Raw genomic sequence first — 23180 nt, forward strand, 5'->3', positions numbered from 1 at the left:
TCAGACAAACTTGTTAACTGAGCGAGAAATAGCAACAAAACAACATGGTAGTCTGAAAAGGGGCAGGCTGAAGCTGATGCTTATTTTACCCGCCCCCAACACAAGTTACACAGTTTTTAAAACGTATAGATGGCTACCAGTCCATACATCACAGCTTTATCAGAAACTACCAATTCTTTTTTAAACCGATATGCATCACAATGCTTTAATACAAGACACTAAACAAAATAAACTGGATGCAAAGACTTTTCAACATTTTTTTTTTAAACAGTCATTGGTCATTCTCAACAAAGGAATTTAAAATGTTTTGCTTGGTTTTCTTTTTGAATTGAAATAATAATAAACAGTCTTTTTGCTCTGGGTCCAACTTGTTCCAAATATTAACCCCAGCAACAGAAATACAGTGCTGTTTTATGTTTGTTCTTACAATCTGTTTTTTAAATATTTCACTTTCTCGGAAATTAAAAAGCCATATCTCTCTTTTGAAACAATCCCTGGATATGAACAGGTAACTTATTGTTCTTTATGTTATACATAAACTGGGCTGTTTTAAAGACAACCAAGTCCCTAAATTTTAAAGCTTTTAGTTTGATAAAAAGTTTGTTTGTGTGTTTCCTGTAGGTCACTTAATTTACAATTCTAATTGCTCTTTTTTGGATCACACAAATCAGATCAAGATTAGTTTTATACGTATTCCCCCACACCTCTATGCCATAGGTCATATAAGAGAGAACTAGGGAACAATACAAAACATATACTTTTTTTTCATTCAGGAACTCTTTGACTTTAGAAATTATTCCTAGTGATTTGCATAACTTTGCTTCAATATGGTTTATGTGAGGTTTCCAACTAAGTTTTTTTTGTATAATTATTCCAAGAAATTTTATTTTTTTCACTTGTTCTATCTCAGTGTCATTTATGACTAATTTTTTGTCCAACAATTGAAATTTTGTTTTATGTAGATTTAAAGTTAAATTATTTGAATCAAACCATTTATTTAACATACGTAGTTATTTTCCAACTGTTTCTAAATTTCGACAAGCTACTAGGGGTGGGAGAAAAAAAACAAACGTTGTACAGTTTATCGGGATGTTTTGTTTGGAAATATCAAAAGTTACCACTTTTTTCCAGCAGAAGGTGAGTGTTTCTCTCTGACTCAGACAATGTGCATTTTATGGGAAAGTATGGCTCCTGATAGTTTGTAGACATTAGCATTATCATTTAACCTTTTCACATGGTCTGGTGTTAAAACTGAAAATTGCAAAAATTGTAAATATCGAAGAATAATTAATTATAATCAGAATCATGATTCAAACTGAATGGGCACCCCAAAAATCATAATAGAATCAAATCGTGAGAGTTGCATATCATTCCAGCCCTACAAGCAACGTTGGCAATACACCCACATTTTTTGACGTTGCGTGCATGAGCTTGGAGCAGACACCTACTGATCAGTCAGCAGGGCCCATGCTCATAGCTGCTGCTTATCAGGTGCTATCTGTATTTTGTGTCTGTATTTTGCATAACTCATTGTACTGTAAATCCTGACCAGGGACAAGGACTGCAAATCAGCTGAAGCTAGACGTCTTATATATGTTCACATTTTCCCATTGTGGCAATGTGGTATGTATTGTCCCTGTCAAATAAACAAATAAAATAAAATAAAATTAAAAAAGTAGAACAGCTACCTGATTGGTAGCACCTGGAGCTCAAAGCAAGAGTCCATAGCAGCAGCAGAATAAGCTGTTTGGCATTAGCAGAAAAGATTTGACTTTTTTTTTTTCATGAGTGGAACCCACAAACTCACTTCTGCAGCTTATCCTGCCAATGCATGTTCCTTACTGTGGCACCATTTAAAAGAGAAAAAAACAGACTTTATTGACATAAACCTACAAAGAATTCATCTACCAAACACAAATTGCCTTTCTTTTTGTGCTTAGTTTAGTTGTCATACTTTAATCTGTCCTCTCAGAAACTAACTCGATTAGTTACTCTTCAGATGTATTAGATCTAATTTTTGGCTGACTTTGTCCTTTAAACGAGTTTGCTTCCAAGTTAAGTTGCACGTGTTGTTGCCCTTGGCTGAACTCTATTTTATCAAAAGGGCTGTGTTGCAAATCTCATCAATTAAGTTGATGAGAAAAATGAGAATAGAAATAGTGGACTGAGCAAAAATAGCACATCCAGCTTGTGCCTGAGAGCTGCCAGAATTGTTCATTAGATGCCATCAAAGCTGTGGGGGATGGATGATAATGCACTGCATAGAAATGAAGGTTACATAAGAGAGTGAGGAGATCATCACATTAATTTGTTCTATTATATTACTGTGTTCAAACTGTTGTGTGTGCAGTTATAGAGTGATCACAACTGAAAACCTATTTACTCCTGAACCTTTGAGTCTTTGTTGTTTATGTGCACATGCACAAAAACAGAATCATGATAAAATACAATGAACAGGAGAAAACTTTCAAGGATTTTCTCTCCCAATTCTTATTTCATCAGATTATTTTTTTCCACTCTGAAGCAATAAATAGGCTCCACAAAAATCCAAGGCTCCTGAGACGACTGTGGCTATTTTTATCCCACAACTAGATGCTCCGTCCTCAGATAAATTAAAGCAGAACCATCTTTAAGATTCAATCCTTTCATAGGGCGATGGTTTTGCGTCACTTTCCTACATTTTCTTTGCTTGCATAGCAACACTTCTGTTTTGTCTCTATTTGTAACTGCTCAAGCAGATTTGATGGAGCAAATGGGGAGTGGAATAAAGGAATGGGCAGAGCAATTCCAATGTACTGACAGAATATATGTCCTCCCTACACAGTTGGCATTAAAGCCACCAGCTGGATTAGGAGAGCTGCTGGTGTGGAGGTTATTTTCAGCACGCAGGATACCAGAAGAAGATAGATGTTTGCATGCTGCTCAGTAGAGCATAGTGTTTATATTTAAGAATGTAAAACATGGCACATAGTTGCCAGAGAATTATGCCTCTGGAAAGAACAGCCAGGACTTTATTTTTGTGGTGGAGGAACAACCAGCAGCAACATTCTGACCTGACTCATTTTTTATTGCCTGTTTGTTTATTTAGAGATTCTCACAAGGATGAAAGCACACAACACTTTTTTGTAATTCAGCCAAAATTTAAAATAATTTGACAGATAATCAACTGTTCAGGACCCTCTCTGGTTCTGGGTGTTGCCATCAACTTGGCAGTTACGTCAATGACACAAAGTAAAGTTCTATTTGTAAAATGACTTTGCTGCAGCACCATTACACATCTATTCATCCGTTCAGTTCACCTTGTTTAGCTTGATGAAACTGCATGCAGATAGGCTGCTTCAAAATAATCCTTCACGATTCCACACACATCAGAGCAGTCCACTAAAATGAAGTGGTTTGCCCATTTACACCTAAGACATTATTGGAGATTATTAACACTGAGTTTTATTTTTAAGCTTTTTTTCTCAATTCGTGCAGAAATTTGTGCCGAACCAATATGATCGGGACTGCTTCATTTGATTACATTTCTATAATTACTTCCGTGCACTAAAATATAGTGTTAATAGTCTTACCAACTGCCTGGCTACAGATTTCTTGGGCAGTGTTCTCACTGAGACTGTGTTAAATATTAATCCTGCAATTATGTCACCATGCAAATATCATATCGCTGGTATCAAAAATAAATATAAATTTCTGTGACCAACTTGCACTTTACCTAGTATCACAGAAGATGAGGGAAGGTTTCCATGGACAATGCACTGTGCTGTACCGCATCGTATGTCATACTGTTGTGTCTTGTCATATTGAATTGTATCAGCCCCTTATCACCTGCACTGTTTCGTACAGCATTGAGTTGTATCACATGGTATCATATCGTAGCTTACCGTATGGACTCATATCTTGTGTTTTAGTATTGTAGCTGTACTGTAATGTAATGTGTCACACTGAATCACATTGGATGGAATCATATCACATGGCACCCCTAAAGATATATACCGAATAAGGTACTTGTATATGCTAAATTGAAATTCATTGTTGAACAAATTGATATTTTTAATATCACATAAACACAAAAAAGTACCTAAAATTGGTACCGTTAAGTACTGATACCGGGCACTGGTACAGGATCGTGAAAGGTAACCATCCCAAGGCACCCCACCTCGTGGTATTCTTTTGCATAGTATCATACTGTATTATCTTGTCTCGATTGCATCATATCGTTTCATACTGTATTGTATTGTGTCTTTAAAATATCATATTGTATCATAACGCACAGTATTGTATCATATCTTTTAGTATCCTGCGGCATTATATCATACTGTATGAAATTGTATCTTTTGTTTTAGTATCACTGGGCACTGAGCTGTACCATATTCTTTTGTGCTTTTCACTAGGGATGTCCCGATATTACATTTTCACTTCCGATACGATACCGATACTGCAGCATTGAGTATTGGCCGATACCGATATTAATCCGATTCGATATCATCATTAAACATGCATACTTTTATTACTTATTTTGTAGTATGTCTGTCATGTTGGAAAAGGCTTGATTAAGTGATATTATTCAAACAAAGAACAGTAGTCAGCAACAGTAGGTATGAGGAAAAACTGACCCATTTATTATTAACCAATGGGTAATAAAAACTGCTTATATCGAAGATTTTAGATGCATTCCAATACTATATCGATACTTGTTTTTTTGCTGATATTGTACCGATATCCGATATCAATATTGGACTGGGACACCTCTACTTTTCACTGCCACAACGCATCGAATCGTATTATACCAAATTGTATGATATCGTACCGTCAAAACACTGTTAGACACTGTTCAGTAACAGACTGGTCTTGGGCTTGAAGAGGGAATTTCAGAGCCCATGTAAGGGAGGTCTTGGCTATCTTGTTCATCCCCAGAGTCCTCATCTTGTTTTAGTGATACAGTAGAAGTTAGCTTGTTCAGACTAGCTTCTAGTGTGGCCTCATCTCCTCCTGCTCTGTCACCTACAACAAACACCGAAAAAACTGTGTGTGTTAAAGTAAAAGATGCACCAAGGATTAACTAAACGGACTATAACTTGGCCTGAAAAGCAGTATCGAAGACAGTCACACCAAAGGTTTTGGTTTGTGAACTTTGTTTTTGTAATTGGTGAAAGCCTGGCATATGTACATGAGAACTATGATTTAACTACCAAGCTAACTAAAAGCCTATTTCTGTAATTTCTTTAACTTCAGCAGTTCTTTTTTAACTGTCAAAAGTGTCAAATTGCACAATTCATAATAGATACACTGAAGCTGAATTTATGGGTCAAAATTAAATTTAAAGTACCTTGAGTAGATACATCTCTACTAAGATTTAGATCAACATACATTCGGTATTTTTATTTACATTTTTTATGGAAAATTTTAGATAATGTATTAAGTTGTAAAGAACAACAGTAGAAAACAGGCTTACAAAGTATTGTCTCATCTTGATTGCCTTGCTCGTTTTCTTGTGTATCTTATTGTGACTTTCAATATTGTATTGTACCACAGTACTTTGCCAAACCGTATTGCTTGATTGTTATGTATAGTATCGTATCATATTGTGTCATTCTGGATTGTAACATATTGTAGTCCCACCCCAGGGGCTCACATTGCTCCTTTCTGACTAAAATATAATTTCCTGCAGAAATCAGCTTGTTATTTCATAAGGATTGGCACAGTTGTTTCAAAGAAACAGCTGGCTTGGAGTATATTTAAAGTTTACCGCACCCTCCTTCTTTCACCAGGCCTTAGCTCTCTTCCTGTGGTGCACATTCTGTATGAACCTAAGAAAAGGCACATTTGGAGACTGCTTCACTGTTACTTGTTTACTCTTTGTCTTTCGGCTTATGTAATTAAAATGGGGTAATAAGAATCAGGACTGCCTGACAGAAACAGATAGGCTCAGTACACAAACCACCCAGGGTTAGTCGAAGATCTCTTTTTCAGATCTTGTGTTTGGTTCTGATGCAACAGAAACTTTCCCACACTGGAGATAGAGTTCCCTGGGTGCTAAATGTACCACTAAATCAGATTTTTGTCTAATGATGCTGCCTCTCTCGAGCTGCTCACTGGACTGTTTTCCCATCATTTCAGGCAAATGTAGTTTCTGAAGTTCACTTTGTAAAACAAGACTTCAAGAGAATGCAGGTTTTGCCTTTGGGCTTACATTTTTTTACACTTTAACAAATAGAAACAAACACTTTGTGTCAAACACAGACAGACTAATAATAACTATCTTGTGTTGATAATAATAATTTGTCTGATCTGAGAAGAAGCAGTCCTCCGGCCAGTAAGAGATCAAACAGGTCTTGACTTACACAGTACAAGTCTCTGTTTTTAAGATGAGCTTGCCCATTTCTTAATGTTCCCCTAAATCCAATAAGTGTTCTGTAGAGTCGTGCCAGAACAATGACTCGCTCTGAAAATGAGCCATGATGTTCAGAGACGTGCCCAAGGCTAACTAACAGAGTATGTTCTCTTCTTCTCTCCCCCGTCTCTCTTTTCCTCTCCATCACTCTCCTTTCTTATCATTTTTCTGCAAACTTTCCTGCATTCTTTCTTATCTCCCCCTCTTTCTCCCTTTCTTTGCCTGTCTCTGCCTTCAGGTCCCAGAGGTAGTTGCTATGAACTTCACGAACAGGCTCTTCAAGGCTGCTGGCGCTGTCGCTTGATTCAGTCCACGGTAAGTTCTCTCCTGTTTAATTCTTGTGTTAATCTGTTCGTCCATCTGTGTTTCAAGTTTGCCCTCATTGGCTCTTAACAGTCGTGTTGTCAGCTCGTATAAATATCATACCAAATCCCTGCAGCAGCATCTTCTCAGTGACTTTATTCCTGGAACTGTTTTTTTTTTTCTTTTGACTCAGAAAGTAGACGCCAAGAAGAGACTCCCCATGGACCACAGTGGTGCTGTGATTAGTCTCTCGTGTCATGTTCATTATTCCACTCTGCACAGCTCTCACACAATCTGGTGTTAATATGGCGTTAGTGGCTCTTTCTAAATCTTAAGCTGCATGAAGTTAGTGTGAGCTATTAAAACATAAAATATGAATAGTAATAATAAATCAGAGTAGTTCTTTGGACAGAGGGTTCCTCTGAACCTGTACTTGCTGTTCCTTCTCTTTAAGTACGTCACAGCCTCCCTCATACACATGCACTTTGCGTCTCCTTCTGTTACTATCTCCCAGAGATTCGTGATATGCCCTCAACGGTTTCTCTTTTAAAATGCACACAGGTAGTTTTTTAGTCTTCCTGTAGACTTTTTCTCTTTCGTTCCTCAGCGAACTTTTTTATGCCCTCAGCGGCTGTTTTAAAATTCTTTAAAACAAAAGTAAGTGGTTATATTTCTGTCTTTTGCTACTTTTCCTACATTTTCTTACTTTTTCCCCTTCTGTCTCCTCTTTGCCTCAAACCACCTTTCTGCATAGTCATTGCATTCTTTTCTCAGCTTCCTCTCTTTCTTGAAATTTTATTTTACAGATTATTTGTGGAATCAGGAAAGAAGTAAGATGAGATGTGTGGTGTATGACTTATAAAATAACTCAACAACAATGTATAATATATAGTTCCATAAGTTTTAAAGTAGTGGTATTGTACTTTTGGAATTTGATGTTGAAGAGTTTGCAAGCATTGCTCTGGATTACCAGATGAGCAGATTAGATGCATGAAAGCTTCACATCCTGTGTTAGTGCATTTCTACAATTTCATTTAGCAGAGGCTTTTGTCCACAGCGACATACAACACAAGAAAGAATTGAGACAGAAGGTAAAACCTTAGTTAGTGCAACAAAGTGCTGCAGGTGCTGCCATCAAGTGCAATAAGAAGTGCTTTATTTCCATGTCGAATAATGTAGACATAACTAACCACAAATAATCACTTTAAAATGTCATTCAACCTTCAACAACATTCAGTAATCAGTGCTAAATATTTACTAACTATTCTGAGACCTGTTTTATTCTACCTCAAAGGACAAAGAGGAGAAGTGTCAGCTTAAAGGCCCATTTATGCTCAACGTTCCATACAGATGTAGCTTTAGTGAGACATGAAGAAGAAATAACAATGGTGAAACTTTTGCAACGCATTTGACTGCATCACTGACAACCACCTCACACACAACTGTATCCACTTTTTTTATGCAAGCAGTACATTAGCAACCTCCCCTCCACAGCCACTATGTTTTTTTTTTCACTTTGTTGTTGTCATAAACTTTTGACTCTGGACTTCACCCTCCTGGTGGCTGCATTGGTTAACAGCAATGCCAATGCACACAGATACATTTTCATACCTAAAAGGAGTATAAATGGGCCTTAAGTGCCTAAGTGTTCCTTGAACAGGGTCTTTAGACATCTCTTAAAAGTAGAAAGGGGCTCTGGAGATTGTATAGAATTAGGGAAATTCATTCCACCATTTGGGCAGAAGAGAGGAGAAGAGTCTGGCTAGAGATTTAGAGCCTAGCTGGGCTAAGAGCACCAGGCATCTTACACAAACAGAGCATAGCGGGCGAGAATGTGAGTTCCTGTCACTGTTTTGTAAGCCAGAAGAAGAGCTTTGAATTTGCTGCCTCTGGAAGCCAGTTTACAGAGTATCACTCTGTTTTTCAAAACTGTGTTTGGTTTGATGCACAGTAAATTTTAGAGGTTACTCTCCTGAAGTAAACTCCAAACATCCATACACAGTATGCACAGATCCAGTGCTTGTATCAGGTCATACAGGGACTCAAAAAGCCAGATCAGGTATCGTCGATAAAGCCCCAAAACATCAGTTGACCCTATCTGCTCAACAAGTTTTTATGCAGCTCTATATTTATAGCAACAATGTGTGCTAACAGAAACAATATTTGTCACTTAAAAAAAAGATTTTTGTTTCAAATAACTCATTAAAAAATACAATTTTACATTATTTTTTCTGGTTGTACTGCTTGTAATATGGTTTTTCTGCCAGACGTTGGCTGTAGTGTGTTCTAAAGCTGCTTCCTAGCCGCATTACGTAACAGGAGAAGAAGAATTGTGACTGCACCAAATAGCAAAAGAAGAAGAAAACATGAGTGATGTTGTACAAATTAGGGGGCGTAGTGCTGCTGAGAAATCTAGAAACAGAGAAATATCAGAGACTGAGCGTACACGACGTGGTCCAAGCTTCTGGATTTATATTGAAATGTACGAAAGCAAAAGAAAAAAAAACAGTAAAATATATGTTTTTGTGAAATATTGGTTGATGAGAAGCTAAACAGTGAAGTGCAGGAGTGTAGAACAAATGAATAAAAAGAGCTGAAGGACTCTGAAATGGGAGTGTAGATGACGGAGTTGCTGTTTAGAGTCCCCCCCTCGTCTTTTTCAGGTTACAGACAGCTGTGAGAACTACAGTCATCAAAAAAAAGAACATGTTAGAAATTCAGTTTGAAGTCTTTGGTTCTCGGATGCTTAATGTCCACCTACTCTTTCTTTAACTTGTCTTTGTAAAAGAATTAACCTTTGCTAACCCTGTCAAGCACTTATTGTTTCACTAACGATCTCTGTTTCCGGATGCTTCAGTGCCAGCTGGGTAAAAAGCCGCCATCTGCTTGGTTGTGTCTCAGCAGGTTTGGGTCCTGCTCTGTTTGCATCAGCTCCCACCACAGATGTTACTGTGTTTGTGTGTTTGTGTGTGTGTGTGTGTGTGTGTGTGTGTGTGTGTGTGTGTGTGTGTGTGTGTGTGTGTGTGTGTGTGTGTGTGTGTGTGTGTGTGTGTGTGTGTGTGTGTGTAATGACAACAGATACTCGAAGTGCTGTACTTGACCTCCAACAAAAGATCCCCACATACCTATCCTCTCTTTAGTTTGGTCTAGAACATTTTTTAAGTAACTGCACAAAGACCTTGAAGACACCCACAGACTACAGCTGAACTTTAGGGGGAAAAAACTGAAGTGTTTGCAGTAAATCAGAGAGTTAATGTAGGAGGATATATAGTGTTGAGTCGTGAAATGCCCCAAGGGAAAGAAAGTCTGCAGCACAGTGACAACAAAGTTGTAGTTTTTTAGAGGGATTCTACACAAACAGCAAAGTCTCATAAATATTGAGGAGAAAACTGAATTTTGATGATTCTTCAAACTCCATGAAGTGCCGGATGGTTGAGTGTGTCCGCTGCGGTTTTCAAGCTGAAATAACATTTTCCATCTCTGCACCATGTCAGAAAAAGATTACATGTAGTAAGCAGTAAACAGTCGCTGGCAGCAAAACTCCTCCTCATAACCACAACGTGAGTAAGTCTTATTTCTAAATGTTCCTCTTCTAATGAGACCTGCCAGGCTCGATTTCACACACATGCACCAACTGGGATGAGTTTGTTTTGAGGGACGAGGGAGGACGGAATGCTGGTTCAGGCACAAGCAGAGGTGCTGCGTACATGGACTCTGTTTTTGACCTACAGGCGACTGCTGGCCTTGGTCCCTCAATGCGTTTGTGGTGGAGGACGGCATTAGCGCTCCTCAACTGCATTCTCCGGCATCCATTCCTTTCTGCTGCCGGTGGTTTGTGTTGCGTTTGGCAGTGAGGAGCAGGGAGGTGTTGTATTCAGTGTAATTGGATGATGTGGCATCGTTTTCCCGGCTCTCGTTGCCAGCGGTCGTTTTTTGGCCCACACTGCTCATCACCTTCCTCAAAGCAACAAATAAAAGCTGGAGCAGAAACGTCTGACCAGAACCAGCAGCTAGAAAGCAAACACAACAGCCCCGCCAGAGTTCTGTTTCGGTTTTTTATTACTAGCTCAACATTTCACACTCTTTTATCATGAAGTGGGACAAAAACAGCAGATATCTGCCTTTCAGTGTTAGTAATGTTTGAAAAGTTAATTATTGTCCACTTTGATCTTTTTTCATCCAAATTTGCAGCCTTTTGAAATTTTGCTCAAAATTTCAGAAAATAGTACCTCAGTCTTTCTAAACTTCCAGAAAATTCTGAACTAAAAGCAACAAAATAGCAGCAACAAAGACCAGCGACCTCCCGCTGTGTGAACACAGTAATAGGCCAGAAAAAAAATAGACAAAAAGAACAAATAAAGCCAAGGTTGTGTCAACCAAGAAATGTTTTTTAATAATTTAGCTCTATTTTTATGTAAACTCTGATAATGATGGCTGAAATATGTAATCGTAAAAAGTTTTTATTTTGGAAGACATTTACAACCTCACATTAGTATTTAGCAACCCCCAGGGGGTCCCTACCCCTGCTTTAGTAACCATTGGTTCCGAAAGAGAAGACAGTGTTGAAATCATTTGTTTCATTTATTTACTGAATGAGGACCTCCACCATTTTGCCACCTACTGCGTGCAGCTCAAGACAGCTGATGTTATTGATCCAAGGGAAATGTTTGGCTCAAAATGCTGATCTTTTATGAGTAAGAAGAAAACATTGATCCACTCGGATTTAGCAGTTGATCTCTAGGGCTGGACACCCTCAGGGAGTAACCCCGTATTTATCTTTTACTCCCCTGCTGTGTTCACTCTACCAGTGTTCTCTTTCCATACTTAATCTATGATGATCAACCACGGATGCTGCCACTATTGTGTTTTTTCAGACAGAATATAGACATACACAGAGATACTGACCGATTGGTGGCATGGATTTTGACTGAAGAACATAGGGCGAGAGTTCGGACTCAGCGCCCAAACCACGGCCAAATAAAAAGAAACAAAGTTTGAGGCAGCTGCTTGATCTACAGCTTTATCAATCCAAGGTAGGACTCCTGAATCATTTAACGCCGTTTTTTGATAGTTACCATCACTCAGAAGGAGTAAAAACAATAACCAGTTTCAATGGAACAACATGATGTCCCATGGACAGCGCTCAGGCCTTGTCTTCAGAGCAAAAGTCTATCAAAGGCATTTTGTAGCTACATGTTTATTGAACAAAAACAAAAACAAAAAAAAAACTTATAGCAAACTAGCACAACACTTGTTTCCCCTTTCCCATCGGCAGGAACGCCTGCTGACATGTCAGCAGCCACTCTGTTGGACACACCGTCCACAAATAAGAGCAGGCTGGCTATTTATGTCTAAACTTTGTCAAAGTTCGGCAAAAGTCATATTTTTTGTTGGCACTTATTTTATTGATAATGAATAATAATGGAGAATTTATTGGTTTTGATGTGACGAGGCCAGAATTTATCCCCGCTGTTTAAGCGTGTGAAAAATGTAGAAGCTCATAGTCCGTAAACTACAGTATGCAGTTTGTGTCAATATTTATTTTGATGCCACTACTTTTGTTAAAAAAAAATTGCTATGTCAAATTTTAGGTTTTGAGGTTTGATCATAGACACTTCCCCATCTGGTTCGGTAACTTTGCTCATTGAGCTGCTGTTATTACAGGCCTCTTTCAGCAGGGTTTTGGCTCGCTGTTTCGCTTTCTGCACGCCAGTCAATGTGTATTTCCTCTTGTAAGCAATGTCACTGACCACGTGCTACTGGCCTTAAAGTTGTCTGCGTGTTTATTGCTGTGGCAAAAAAGTGACCTCTCACCACATCGCATGCTTTATCACAATAATTACGGTATTGCAAAATTCATTTCCTGGTAACATATTATATCGGTGACAGTAATGAAACAGGTATACCACCCACCCACCCACCCACCTGGATTGTTATTCTTTTAAATGATCTGACACAAAATGAGTGGAATATTTAATTTTAAACCACCAGTTTTTTTAAGAGCCACCCTGAAGCCACTCACCCCTCATTTCTAAAAGTAATCTGGTTATATCAGCAGCACAAATCCATTGTTTCTAAGTCAGGGAGCTAACTCCCTAGTTTTTATCCAAAATATTTGATTTGAATCAGGTCTGGTTCAAACCCTTTATCACACTTAAAGATATTTATAATGAAAAGTGGTTTTCTAACACTTTAAGGATGTTAATCGGTGTATACACGAGCCATTTAGAGACCTATCAAAGATTAAATGTTTTGATTCTTTCTTCTACTTCCCCACCTTGTTTCTCCATTAAAACCTGTCACGTTTCTGAATGCTACCCAACATTTCACGAAACTCAAAAAGACAGCTGTGAATGTTTGTCAAACTGGAGCCAGATTTTTGGATTAGCAAAGCCGATCTCCAGAGAGCCGGCAGCAATCGCAGACAGAGAAACAGACAGAGACGTGGTTAAATCATTAGTGAAAGAAGCTGTCGACCAAATACAGCCCAACACCACCACGAGGAAAGGGAAGAGAATTAAAAGCTCCTGAAAATCATGTTTTTCATAGCAGAGGAACTGTTATCAGATCCTCTCCAGCTCTGTGACAGGAGCGTGCTCACTTCAGAAAGTAGGACGAGCTTCTCCTTCAGCTTCAGTTTTGTCTTGGGGCTGTTTCTGTCTTTTGTAGCCGCCTATAAACCCTGCCTGTGCGCTGTTTGTCATGCTTGTACTCGAGGAAGGCTCATTAAGGCGTGGAATGGAGAAGAGTTTCTAGAGTGATTTTTTTTTTTTTTTTTTATGCCGCTGGTACCAAAGCTCATTTTTTTTATTCCGGTTTTCGCTCTCCACATTCATCAGTGACCTGCCCCTGACTCAACACTGTATCACTCCAACACCAGAGCACGAAACGAGGCGTGTGACTGAGTGAAACTGAGAGAGTGTAAGAGCATGAGCATATGTGAGTGTGTGAAAAGAGATAGTGTTTAAGTGTCAGTTTGGCAGAGCGGGTGAGAGACGGGAGACGGGGGAAACGTGCGAGATGTAGGGACACAAATCTCACCATGACATGCTTATGTTATTTATAGCTCAGAGTCGGATTGAGCTTTAAAATAGACCTGCTGCAGAGCTGCAGATGTGTGCGAGTAATTCAAGATTACTCTGCACAGGATGGTGTGTTTACTGTACTTGAAATATGCGCATACTTTCTCCTTTCCCATGACCGTCACATTAAGAGGATGAACTTTTTTTTCTTGTCCTGTTAGAAATACTTTTCCAGTCTCCTGACGGAGCAGAAATGTTTTTGTGGAGAACTACACAGCGCTGCACCCAATTAGCTGAATAACAACCTTTTATCAGACACACACATAATGAGACGAGCTGGTTTTATGCAGATGTTGACTAATTTCTTTCTGCATGAGGAGCAAAAAGGCTCACAGTCAGAATGATAAGATTTTCCTTCTTTTACTGACAATGTTTGAGGCTCTGCTTTCACTTCTGTCTCTTCCACTTTTCAGCTGGATTAATGCTATCACAAACCAGTTTTTCTAAACTGAACTGTCGCTCAGTGTCAATACTATTGAAGTCCTTGTAAAATTATTGTAAAGTGAAGCGTAACTCATAATTTCACAGTCCCCCTGAGGGAAACACTGGGTTATTAAACATTCCATGTGTGGCCGTGCAGGATGAGCAAAAAGTGCCTGTAGGTTTCACTCACTGATCTGCTTTCCCAACTCCCCCTGACTGTTTTCTTTGTGGTTTATGTTAAAGCGCTCTTTTTGTGCTCCACCACCGTGGGGGATTTCTGCAGTAAACTGCTGTAACCAAAGAGGAAACATCCACCAGGACATGGAATTTGAACACAGCTTTGGACAGTTTTCTACTTCATTTGAATGGTGCTCTGAAAGCTAAACAATACAGATCTGAGTCTCTAATCTATGCTGATATCATGTTGCATGATTTGTTTTTTTACCTGCTCTTGTAACAGGGACTTAGTGAACACCGGTGCGGCACATGGTGTGATTCTCCTGAAAGACAAGGAAGTCTTTGTTCCTGCTCTGAATTAATGTCATCAGGTAGAAAGTTATGCACATATTCATGTCTGAGCTGTCGAGGAACTCAGCAACAGCAGCCCAGAGTTCAGTTTCAGTGGAGCATCTTAAATGAGAGTATGAGCATCAAAATTAGTTATTTCTAAATGCTGTTTCTCAGTATTCATTGTCAGGTTGAATTATTCTGAAGAACATGAATAAATTTATTAGATCTGGCCAAGTACTGGTATCAGTATTGCGTATTGGGTATTGGGCTGATACCAGCCTCTTTTCAAGGTATCGGTACTCGTGAAGGCTGCCAATGCCAGCAGCCGATACTCAAGGCAAAAAAATCTTATGTCGAGTAAGTCCTCCTTGCCACTAATTGGCGCTACATAGCTGCGGTTTATCACCATGGCAAATATGTGTCAGTTCATTCACAGACCAGGGAGAGCTAACAGTTTAACTGTTTTATTTTGCGCTTTAGTTTTAGTAAAAAAAACAACATACTTTGACAGTTGTTAGTCTTAATTTGCACTTTAGTTATTTTGTTAAGAAAAATTGTTAACTCAGAGAGAGTAGTTTGTGTTTTACTTTGGGCTAAATTGCAGATTGACTTTGCTATCTTTATTCAAAATGATCCATCACTGTTAATTAAAAGTTTATGTATCAAAAGTATTAGTGGTATTGATACTCGGTATCAGTGGGTACTCAGCTTGGTGAGGTTCGAGCTGGTAGATGAGCTCTGGTAGGACATAACCAGGATTCACACATGCTGTGAGTAACACGGAACAGATAGTCTGCTCACCTTTTGGGCACTAAACTACGCTACAAACTCCATCATTTTCCTCTAAAACAAATGCATGCCTTGGCAAGGGTCATATTCTCCTGGTGATGGTGCTCAGAGGAAACAGAATCTTTATCCCTGAAACGTCCAATTCCAACCAAAGGTGTCACTGCAGCCATTGCCAAATGCATACTCCTCACAGAGCCTTTATATAAAGCCAAATCCAGCACCTTCCAAACACACTGTTTAGCCCAGTTTCCACCAAGGGATTAAGATCAGTTTGTCTCGACACAGCACACATTTTTTGGCGTTTTCACAGACTACTCCTGAGGCAGATTCCCAAATAACAAAGACGAGCCATCCCTCTATTTGGGACTCGTCCGTTGGGGTGCCAGACTAAACCGATAGAATCCTGGAAGGTGGAGCTACAACACTGCAGTCCATTTGTAGGTCGAAAGAATCGTCACTTCCTGTGCGACAGCCTCTGTATTTCTTCTGGCGGCACAGAGTCTTCCCTGAAACAAAACATGATTGCGCTTTGAATCAAAGGGTCACATGGAAGTCGCGAAGAGGGCGAATTGTTGAATGTCTTCGATTGTTGCTTTTTATTTACTGTCACATTTTTCTTCTTCGTTGGATTTAATGACGGGGTACACTGTGTCGCGCTGCAATGGCATCCTGCTGTTATGTAGTTGATGTAGCTATCGGCATCTGGCTTACACGCTGCCTACCACAAGGGGGCATGGTTGTCTGTGGAAACACAATAAGGACCAGGTTTATCGGAGCCAACCTGTACCAAACCGTGCTGATCTAAACTGGATCTCTTGGTGGAAACAGGGCTTAACAGAGGTGATGTCCTCTCCTGTAACTTGAGTTACATAATTTCTCTCTGAGTGGGTCACACAGGTTCCAGATGGCAGATATTCACTGTCGAAAACGCGATACTGTTCTTGCGTCTCAAAAATGTGTGTGTGCACGTATGGTGCATGCTCACACATCTGGTTGTATCTGCTGTGCCACTTTTCTGGTGTTTGTCTGTCAGCCAGCAGCAGCAGCCTCCCCTGAGACCTGCCCTGGCTCTCTCCCAGACCAGACTGCAACGACTCTCCCAGAGTTTGCACAATACCAAGCTCTGCACAGGAATGCTGTTTTCTTTCTCCTCTTCTCTCCCTCTCTTTTAACTTTTGTTCTCTAAAGTCAGTTCGTAGTGACTTTTTGTTCCACTGTCTCTACCTCTACCTTTTCTCTCTTGGTTACCTGAATATGCGTGTTCTCACCTCATTTGACCCAGATGGTGCTTTGAGCCTCTCTCTGCTTATAAAGTCTGAGTGTAATCATGCATTAATTAAATTCTATCTTCTATGCATGGAATATGTTCACTGACTGCATACTGAGCCTTCAGGCTGCAGAGAGCTTGATAGTACAAAGAGATCCTTATTAGTTTTGCTGCAAGGTTAAAATTGCACTAGTGAATGGAGACACCTTACTTGTTTGGATGTCTCTCAAAGAAGTATCCTTTACTAAGCTGAGTCTGCGGGTTGCTCCCCTGAAAAACTTGCCAGATCTTTTCTGTCGATTCCAAACAGTTTCTTCTGCTGTTACTACAACACAAATTTCTGTCTAAGTTTATAAAAAGAGCTTGAACTGTAAGCACCCATCAGCCTCATTAAAACTGGACTGAGTTCCTGTGGCACCGCTTAAAAACTCATCTTGACTGTTGAGACTTTGAAGCGCTAATGAGGGAACCTTAACACTGCAGCCAGGGCATTGTTTTGACACTATCATCTGTTTTATTCATCGCCTGCTCCAAGTCAAACCTGGCAGTGTATCAGCCTTGAGAGGTAAGCTTATAATGAGGTCGTTTGGCTGTCGCATTAGTCGTCGCTGTCTGTCAACAGGACCGCTGAAAGAGCCCGTACACTCCGTGTTTTTAGTTTGTTTACAGACGACTTGAGGCTGGAGGAAACTAAAGAGGAGGGCATGTGTGTGCACAGATAATGTGTGCACAGATTGCAAACCACTGAATTCACCCACTCCATGTCCTTATGGTCTCATTTGGCTGTGAAAATACAAACGATTGCAAAAAGAGGAGTTTAGCATGTAAAGTAAAAGTTTTCTACAATCTGTGGAGTGAAAAGTTCTTATTCAGCAGCAAAAAAGTCAGGGTTCAACAAGTTTGACTGATTTTCTAAAAAGTAAATACAATTATTTCTTCCCTCGAATGAAATCATTGCACTTGCAAGTTCACCAACTGTGCACAGCAATATCATTCTCGTACTGCTCCAAAACTGTGGATTAGAGACTTTCACGTCACTCCTGACAGTCTCTAATCTCCCCTTTCTCCAGAGGAGAGGAATGCAAAAAACAAGATTCGAAAATCTCTCATCTTCATACACTGTTTAGCTTTAATTTTGCAAACACTCCCCTCAGTGAAGTTGATTTATTTTGATCCATTCTCATGTGGTCTCAGCTTTCTACATTTGGACTGTCCATAGTCTGTACATTCTGCAAAAAACTCTTAGAGCCAACGTCTTTAAATGAATGTATTTATCATGATATGAAAATGTACCTCATGAACATCCAAAGTTAAAGAAATACATCAGAGAAAACATGACTGGAGTAGAATTTTATTTCAACTTATATGTTTTTTTTATTCTTCTTTGCACAAAGCTCTTAATTATATTTTGTTATTATTATTCTTATTTATTTATTTATTTAATGGTTGTTGTTTTTTTACTATTTAAGCTCTATTTTTTATGACATTTTTTTATAATGATTGTACAGAGAGAGTATGGTTAACTGGAGTCAAATTCCTTGTATTTTCTAGATACTTGGTGAATAAAGGTGATTCTGACTCCGATTCTAAATTTGGACATGGTGGAGAAAAGACAAAAATTGGTGCATAAAAATGTCTCAGAATGCAGGATGAGTAATATCTGGGGATAAAAATGTTGTTTGTAGGTCAAATAGTCTGATTATGAAAAAAATTCTGATAAATTCCAGGTCCTGATCCTGCCCTGAAGAAATCTTGACATATTTTCCCCATATCGCCCCCTAAAGAAAACATTTTCCCTTGGAAAAAGCAGAGTTTGCTGATGTTTATACACAGTAACCAAATTAGACATAGACCGATATGGATTTTTCCAGGCCAATACCGATTATTTGTTGTTTGTTTTAATTTGCAGTCAAAGTGCAAATTTTAGTGTCAAAATTTTGAACAATACAAACTCCAAGACTTGATTTCATTCAAATAGCTTTAAGCATGAGTTAATTAAACAGTTCCCAGTCTTAGCAGCATGTTTTATAAAGTTAAATGAAAACTTAAAAAAAATAAATAGCTTAAGTTTTCTACAGTAAATAAAGTTTTCTAAAATTTCAATATAGCTGCAATAACTGTAATAACTGCACTGCTGATTGGCTCTTTCTAAAACCATGGCTCTGCTTGTAACCAATCAGACGGCACCGTGGGTGGGACAGCGCTGGGGACTGAGTAGTGACTGCAGACAGCAGAGCTGGTGCATCAGAGCCGCAACAACGCAGTTTTAAATTTGTTTCTTATCGGCCGTTGGATTTTGAAAAAAAGGCCGATGCCAATATACCTCAAAATGCCAAATATCGACCCCGATAATCGGCCTGGCCGATAATCGGTCTATCCCTAAACCAAATCATGTAGAGCAAAGTCTCATCAAAGTTATTAGATAATTGGCTAGGTTATAGATATAGTAATGTTTCAATGAGACAAACACACAGCTTTTTTTCTAAATTCTTCACATAAATGCAGGTTGGATGACCATAACCTAAAGACACCAAGAAACGTTTCATCTCAGGGTTGTGAAGCCTCTCTGTAAAGTGAAGTTGTTTTGACTCTAAAACTGGAATAAACTCACTGTGAAAACATCAGCCTCCAGCTCGTAGTAAACAGAGGAGCTCCAGGGTGGCGTGCTCACTCAGTCAGCTGGGCTTGTTTTTGATCTTTATGAGGGAGATGCCAGCATTTAAAAAGTACTGATTGATTCAAAGCCTGTGGAAGAAAAGATGGATTCTCACAGCGAGCAGTTAAACTCATTAAAAAGAAAAAGTTTCACACAACAGATAAATGCCCAGCCAAGATTCCAATTAAGATTTATAAGCAGAGAAGATTCATGTGTTTAAGTTCCCTTATTTGTTTCCACGGCGATGTGTAAATCATACCATTAAAGCTAACTGGATCTTCTCCAGAGGGTGCAGAGAGACAAATAGCCAGAGAAGTGAAACAAAACCCCAACTACTGACTTCACTTTGAGAGCGATGTTCAGAGAAATGTGCAGTGGTGAGTGAGATGGTATGTAATCTACAGAGTTTCCCCCACGAGGGATACTTTCACAATCCAAACAAGTCACCACGCTGACAACACACAGACCACCAAAGACGCCAGACAAGAGAGGAGAGGTGAGAGGAGGCACTGAGTTTGTGCACGTCGCGTCAGTTTGGTGAAAACACTGTGGGAAAATCTCACAGTCTGATACATGACTTCATCTATTACAAAGACCTGCAGTTTGACTCTGAAGTTAAACTTAGTAATGACAATGAAGTAATCATTTTCACCAGATGGTAAATATATCCCAAATTACAAGGGGAACCACTTTTATAAATGTAACTACCAGATCAAAGCTTTGGCCTTTATTCTGGTTAGCATCCATCAGCAGTGACAGCCATGCCACAGGAGTATTTAAAAGATTGTATTCAGCTGTAGACATAAAACTTTAAAAAATGATCAAGCAGCACAGGGTGGTATTTGGGAACTATTGATCATTCAATAAAAGGCACAATGATTCTTAAGATGGCCTTAAAATGCTGGAAATGTTCCCACAGTGCTCATGCTGCATCAAGGACTCATCCATATTTATGAGACACAAGAAGGACTGAGTGTAATGGACTGAATCCACTGTGATGTACTAAGTGGTTAGATGGCTGGCTTTGTGTGTGTGTGTGTGTGTGTGTGTGTGCGTGCATGCAAGTGTGTGAGTAGAAGGTAGACAGAGTTGTGCAGTAGAGTTTGTAGCAGCTATTGTGTTCGTCAGGTGTGTCCAAACTTTTGATTCTGTGAGAAAAACAAAGGGCCAGCAGCTCTTTCTGACATGTTTATTAACCATAAAAGGAACATATGAATGCTCCGTTTGAGAATTATTTCATGTGTGTGTCCCTCAGGTGTCTCTTGATACCAGATGATAAGTGGTCTGTTTTCTGCAGTGTTATGTGCTGCGTAAACACCAGAGGCTGTCATTTTCTGGGAATCCTGCGGGTCACGGGATTCCTGTGGGATTCCCATGGGATGGGTGTCAGCATTACTAGTGATTACGGGATTGGGATGGTACAGGATAAAAGTTAACAGGAGCAGACGGGAGCAGGAACCATTCAGGAATATAAAATATAATATGTGACATGCGCTGCCATTTTGTAGTTCATTTCCAATAAGCCTACACTGTAACATAAGTGAAAAGAACCACACTTCCCAGAAGCCAATAGCAATCTAAAAAAGAATGGGGAGGAAATCAAGTCAAATCATATTCAATGAAGGGATGGGTACCAAATTAGGTAATTTATAGGTGCCGACCAAATTCTGTCTAAAGTACCGGGTACTGATTCACATTATATCTAAAGGTACCACGTTTAGGTACCTAAATGCATCCTTGTGACTGTGAAGGAGTGGAAGAGAAGGCAATTTTCCATGCTGGACATAACATTGCAAGGTTATATATTGAAAAATAAATATGTTAAATTGATTTTTTTTACATATGTTATTATTAAACAAATTGATATTTTATACTACATAAACACAAAAAGTACCGAAAACTGACACCGTTGAGTACTGGTACCGATTGCCAGGTACCAGGCATCGGTACCATATCATTTCAAATGTGAAGGTACCCATCCCTAATTCAATGCATTGCCCAAAAACTAAAAGAACAGAAAAAAATGTGAGTAGTATAGGAGCAGGAGTCGTTTTACGAGGTGTGGGATGGGACAGTATTTTTTTTTTTTTACTTGGACCGGGATTTGGACTGGACAGGATTTTTTTCAGGGAGAGTGGGATGGGACAGGAGTGAAAATCCACTCCTGTGTCACTCTCTAGTAAACATCAGCAAACTCTGCTTCTGACCAAGGAAAATGTTCTCCATTAGGGGGTGATGTGGGGCAAATATGTCAGGATGTTTTTTATGGCAGGATCAGGATCTGGATTTTCTGTCACTATTGTGGCTCATATTCTGATTATTTTGACCTGAAAACAACATTTTTAGCATTTCTAGCATTTGAAGCATTCTGAATATGTTCTATGCGCCAATTTTCTACTTTTCTGCTCCATTTCATAACTTCTGTATGGTCTAATGTCCTCTGTGTTTTTTGAACTCTCACATTTCCACAGCTTTATAAAAAATCTGTAAGAGCTGTTTCTGCAGAAGGCACAGCGCTTATACCTATATTCATACACAATCTAAATGTAATTTTGTGAGACATCACTGGATAGACTTTGGTTTTGTTTGTGCACCTGACAGGAAATGTGAAAGTCTAGTAGCAAGTGGTAGTATTGCAGTATAAAATATGAATCATTTGTTCATTGATAGCAATCTTTAATCTTATATTTGTTCAACAGGTGATGAAAAAACCACGGCTCAACCTCAAATAGGTGTTGATCAAGACAATCCTGACAGAGTTCCTGGAGAAAGTGTTGTTTGTCTGATTAATCTGGCAGGACAGAAATTAGCAGATTGTGTTCAACCAACTGGGAAACTCACAAATGTTCCTGCAGTCAAACTCATGTGAGTGATTAAAGCAAACATTTGCTCTGCGTTTAGTCTGATCACTGCTTTCATGTTCCAAATAGATTCACACCCTTTTTATTTTCTACACTGACAGAGCTCAGACACTTTTCTCTCGCCTGTCACCGTGTCTGTCTTAATAAAGTCAGATGTTACCAAGCAGAAAGACCTTTGTTCCAAATTGAAGCGAATGGTTTCCTGTCCGTTGAGCTGGCACTTTTGAGAGAACATATTTGATGCTGCTGAATTGTAGATTTCACTCCAAAACAGAAGTTCAATTGAGCAGCTAATGAGAGTTACACTTGCAGAAAAGCTCCTTTAAACCGGAGTGACAAGCAGCGAAATCATTTTGGCAGAGTCTGCGGACAGAAGCTGAAATTTGGTAGAAATTGGGGAATTATGTGGAAGAAGTCAGCCGTGACAGCGAGCGGCTTTGCTCCTGAAAATGAAAGCTGGTTGGCATGTGCCATCGGCCATGTAGACACACACATAGTCTAACAAACAGCAAGTCATGCTCACGCTTTAGCACAACCTGCTATTGTCACACAGGTAGTGTCACTTCACATTACCGGCCCCGTCCTGCAATCTGACTTTAAACCAAAGACTGTTTAAGCTGAAAGAGACTTGTTCCGCACCATCAGCAGCCATGACTAAGTGAAGAGATTAGTCAGCCGCACCGCTAACGGTACTCTGAGGTGGGACCGTCTGAATGGCTGGGGGAGATGTTTGAAGGTCATCACTTTAAATCCCTGGATGAGCTGAGAGAATCTGAGGAGAGGAGGTGCAGCTTGCTTTTCATTTAATGCAGTCAGGGCGTCCTTCAACACCGTGCTCGACTGCTCCTCAGAGCCTCTGCCTGTTCCAAGTGTAATCCCAACTGTCTTGTTTGTG

At 39.4% G+C, this 23180-nt stretch overlaps 1 protein-coding gene across 1 annotated transcript in view; it reads left to right on the plus strand.

Annotated features, from left to right (window-relative positions):
* peak1 (pseudopodium-enriched atypical kinase 1) overlaps positions 1-23180 on the plus strand; it is a 129801-nt gene that overhangs the window by 63133 nt on the left and 43488 nt on the right. The window contains exon 3 of the mRNA XM_074677067.1: positions 6633-6709. The gene's annotated coding sequence lies outside the window, so the exon portion shown is untranslated. The remainder of the gene's footprint in view (positions 1-6632; positions 6710-23180) is intronic.

The sequence above is a fragment of the Halichoeres trimaculatus genome, unplaced genomic scaffold (assembly GCF_033239565.1).
Source record: "Halichoeres trimaculatus isolate MK-OKI-2021-1 unplaced genomic scaffold, fHalTri1.1 fHalTri1_scaffold_10, whole genome shotgun sequence".
NCBI lineage: Eukaryota > Metazoa > Chordata > Actinopteri > Labriformes > Labridae > Halichoeres > Halichoeres trimaculatus.